Source organism: Triticum aestivum, chromosome 3A, assembly GCF_018294505.1.
Source record: "Triticum aestivum cultivar Chinese Spring chromosome 3A, IWGSC CS RefSeq v2.1, whole genome shotgun sequence".
Classification (NCBI taxonomy): domain Eukaryota; kingdom Viridiplantae; phylum Streptophyta; class Magnoliopsida; order Poales; family Poaceae; genus Triticum; species Triticum aestivum.
This window is the reverse complement of record NC_057800.1, coordinates 552361460-552366653: the sequence shown is the minus strand read 5'-3', so window position 1 is coordinate 552366653 and position 5194 is coordinate 552361460.

Below are 5194 nucleotides of genomic sequence, written 5' to 3'. Positions count from 1 at the left end.
GTTCATCACGAAGCTCTAGCAGCTTGGTGGTAATGACTTCGGAGAAACATCACTATCTCATCTGGAAGATCAACTCCCACTCGATTCAAATGATTGTTGTACTCAGACAATCTGAGCACAAGCTCAACAATTGAGCTTTTCTCCCTTAGTTTGCAGGCTAAGAAAATCGTCGGAGGTCTTATACCTCTTGACGTGGGCACGAGCCTGAAATCCCAATTTCAGCCCTCGAAACATCTCATATGTTTCGCGACGTTTCAAAACGTCTTCGGTGCCTCAACTCTAAACCGTTTAACTGAACTATCACGTAGTTATCAAAATGTGTATGTCAGATGTTCGCAACATCCACAGACGACGTTCGAGGTTCAGCACACTGAGCGGTGCATTAAGGACATAAGCCTTCTATGAAGCAATGAGGACAATCCTCAGTTTACGGACCTAGTCCGCATAATTGCTACTATCAACTTTCAACTAAATTTTCTCTAGGAACATATCTAAACAGTAGAACTGAAGCGCGAGCTACGACATAATTTGCGAAGACCTTTTGACTATGATCAGGATAATTAAGTTCATCTTATGAACTCCCACTCAGATAGACATCCCTCTAGTCATCTAAGTGATTACATGATCCGAGTCAACTAGGCCGTGTCCGATCATCACGTGAGACGGACTAGTCATCATCGGTGAACATCTTCATGTTGATCGTATCTACCATACGACTCATGCTCGACCTTTCGGTCTCTTGTGTTCCGAGGCCATGTCTGTACATGCTAGGCTCTTCAAGTCAACCTAAGTGTTTTGCATGTGTTCCGAGGCCATGTCTGTACATGCTAGGCTCGTCAACACCCGTTGTATTCAAACGTAAGAATCTATCACACCCGATCATCACGTGGTGCTTCGAAACGACGAACTTTCGCAACGGTGCACAGTTAGGGGGAACACTTTCTTGAAATTTTAATGAGGGATCATCTTATTTACTACCGTCGTTCTAAGCAAATAAGATGTATAAACATGATAAACATCACATGCAATCAAATAGTGACATGATATGGCCAATATCACTTTGCTCCTTTTGATCTCCATCTTCGGGGCTCCATGATCATCATCGTCACCGGCATGACACCATGATCTCCATCATCATGATCTCCATCATCGTGTCTTCATGAAGTTGTCTCGCCAACTATTACTTCTACTACTACAGCTAACGGTTAGCAATAAAGTAAAGTAATTACATGACGTTTATGTTGACACGCAGGTCATAAATAAATTAAGACAACTCCTATGGCTCCTGCCGGTTGTCATACTCATCGACATGCAAGTCGTGATTCCTATTACAAGAACATGATCAATCTCATACATCACATATATCATTCATCACATCCTTTTGGCCATATCACATCACATAGCATACCCTGCAAAAACAAGTTAGACGTCCTCTAATTGTTGTTTGCATGTTTTACGTGGCTGCTATGGGTTTCTAGCAAGAACGTTTCTTACCTACGCAAAAACCACAACGTGATATGCCAATTGCTATTTACCCTTCATAAGGACCCTTTTCATCGAATCCGATCCGACTAAAGTGGGAGAGACAGACACCCGCTAGCCACCTTATGCAACTAGTGCATGTCAGTCGGTGGAACCAGTCTCACGTAAGAGTACGTGTAAGGTCGGTCCGGGCCGCTTCATCCCACAATGCCGCCGAATCAAGATTGGACTAGTAACGGTAAGCATATTGAACAAAATCAACGCCCACAACTACTTTGTGTTCTACTCGTGCATAGAAACTACGCATAGACCTAGCTCATGATGCCACTGTTGGGGAACGTAGCATAAATTCAAAATTTTCCTACGTGTCACCAAGATCTATCTATGGAGTCATCTAGCAACGAGGGAGGAGTGGATCTACATACCCTTGTAGATCGCGCGCGGAAGCGTTCAAGAGAACGGGGTTGATGGAGTCATACTCGTCATGATCCAAATCACCGATAATCCTAGCGCCGAACGGACGGCACCTCCGCGTTCAACACACGTACGGAGCAGACGACGTCTCCTCCTTCTTGATCCAGCAAGGGGGGAGGAGAGGTTGATGGAGATCCAGCAGCACGACGGCGTGGTGGTGGAAGTAGCGGGATTCCAATAGGGCTTCGCCAAGCGCTGCGGGAGGAGGGAGATGTGTCATGGGAGGGAGAGGGAGGCGCCAGGGCTTAGGTGTTGCTGCCCTCCCTTCCCCCCACTATATATAGGGCCAAGGGAGAGGGGGGGCGCAGCCTTGGCCCTTCCTCCAAGGAAGGGTGCGGCCAGGGAGGAGTCCATCCTCCCCAAGGCACCTCGGAGGTGCCTTCCCCCTTTAGGACTCTTCCTTTCCCTTATCTCTTGGCGCATGGGCCTCTTGGGGCTGGTGCCCTTGGCCCATACAGGCCAAGGCGCACCCCCTACAGCCCATGTGGCCCCCCGGGGCAGGTGGCCCCACCCGGTGGACCCCCGGGACCCTTCCGGTGGTCCCGGTACAATACCGGTGACCCCGAAACTTGTCCCGATGCCAAAATAGCACTTCCTATATATAATTCTTTACCTCCGGACCATTCCGGAACTCCTCGTGACGTTCGAGATCTCATCCGGGACTCCGAACAACTTTCGGGTTACCGCATACTAATATCTCTATAACCCTAGCGTCACCGAACCTTAAGTGTGTAGACCCTACGGGTTCGGGAGACATGCAGACATGACCGAGATGACTCTCCGGTCAATAACCAACAGCGGGATCTGGATACCCATGTTGGCTCCCACATGTTCCACGATGATCTCATCGGATGAACCACGATGTCAAGGACTTAATCAATCCCGTATACAATTCCCTTTGTCTAGCGGTACGATACTTGCCCGAGATTCGATCGTCGGTATCCCGATACCTTGTTCAATCTCGTTACCGGCAAGTCTCTTTACTCGTTTCGTAACACATCATCCCGTGATCAACTCCTTGATCACATTGTGCACATTATGATGATGTCCTACCGAGTGGGCCCAGAGATACCTCTCCGTTTACACGGAGTGACAAATCCCAGTCTCGATTCGTGCCAACCCAACAGACACTTTCGGAGATACCTGTAGTGTACCTTTATAGCCACCCAGTTACGTTGTGACGTTTGGCACACCCAAAGCACTCCTACGGTATCCGGGAGTTGCACAATCTCATGGTCTAAGGAAATGATACTTGACAGTTAGAAAAGCTTTAGCATACGAACTACATGATCTTGTGCTAGGCTTAGGATTGGGTCTTTGTCCATCACATCATTCTCCTAATGATGTGATCCCGTTATCAATGACATCCAATGTTCATGGTCAGGAAACCGTAACCATCTATTGATCAACGAGCTAGTCAACTAGAGGCTTACTAGGGACATGGTGTTGTCTATGTATCCACACATGTATCTGAGTTTCCTATCAATACAATTCTAGCATGGATAATAAACGATTATCATGAACAAGGAAATATAATAATAACTAATTTATTATTGCCTCTAGGGCATATTTCCAACACTCGATCCGTCTGACATACTTGAAAGGCTCAACACACATGAGTTTCAGCTTTCTGAGAAAAGAGACATCTACGGTCCCAACTATGGGCGAACTTGTGCTTTGAAGGCAAAAGATGTTTCCCCATCTGAAGAAGAATCTGATTGTAGTTCTGATGATCATGAAGACATTGGAAAGGAGCTTGTGAAGAAGTTCCAGAAATTCACCAAGAAGAAAGGCTTCAAAAAGTCCTTATGATCCAGCTCAAGGAATGATGAAGCTTCTGCTCATGACTACAAGAAGAGAACATGCCACAAGTGCAAGAAACCTGGTCACTACATCTCTGAGTGTCTGCAGTGGGACAATGAGAACAAGAAGAAGAAGAAGAGCAAGGAATATGATTCTGACGACAACAAGAAGAAGAAATACTCAAAGTCTTCTTCCAAGTCTTCATCACACAAGAAGAGCTCATCTGGCAAGGCCCGTGCGTTTGTTGGCAAGGAAATGGATTCAGAGGAGTCTACTTCCAAGGAGGCGGAGGTGGAGTCTGAGGAGGAGTCCGATTCTGGCGTTGCAAGTCTGGCTACAGCCTACGTTGCCAAGTCCATCTTCAACATTGAAGACAATGACTTCATCACTGACGCTGATGCTAATGACAAGGACAACTCCGCTCCCACCTACTGTTTCATGGCACGCGATGCCAAGGGTATGACACCAGCTGCTTCAGAATGGATTATTGATAGTGGATGTACTAATCATATGACTGGCAAGCGAAGTCTTCTCATGGACTCAACCTTACGTCCATCTGACAAGAGTCACATCACATTTGCTGATACTGATAAAAGCAAGGTTTTGGGTCTAGGTAGAGTTGCAATCTCAAGGGATCAGCACATGGATAAAGTGATGCTTGTTGAATCCCTTGGTTTCAACTTAATGTCCGTCTCAATGCTTTGCGATTTAAACATGATTGTGATGTTTGGAAAATATCTTTGCCTTGTTCTAATGGAATCTGACAAGTCTCTAGTCTTTGAAGGGTATCGGAAAGATGATTTGTACATGGTAGATTTCTGAGCAGGACCACAGCTTGTCGTATGTCTTCTTGCAAAAGCTTCAGAATGCTGGCTCTGCCATCAGAGGCTAGGGCATGCTGGCATGAGGAATTTGCACACTCTTGCAAAGAAGAAGCATATCATAGGCATCGAGGGTGTCAAGTTCAAGAAGGATCACTTATGCGGTGCCTGCGAAGCTGGAAAGATGACGAGGGCCAAGCATTCCTCGAAGACAATCATGACAACGACTCAACCCTTAGAACTGCTACACATGGACCTCTTCGGTCCCACTCACTACTCAACTCTTACTACTACTGCTTGTATCTATGGCTTCATCATTGTTGATGACTATTCAAGATATACATGGGTGCATATTGTCGGAAATATGCCCTAGAGGCAATAATAAAAGCATTATTATTATATTTCCTTGTTCATGATAATTGTCTTTATTCATGCTATAATTGTGTTATCCAGAAATCGTAATACATGTGTGAATAATAGACACCAACATGTCCCTAGTAAGCCTCTAGTTGACTAGCTCGTTGATCAACAGATAGTCATGGTTTCCTGACTATGGACATTGGATGTCATTGATAACGAGATCACATCATTAGGAGAATGATGTGATGGACAAG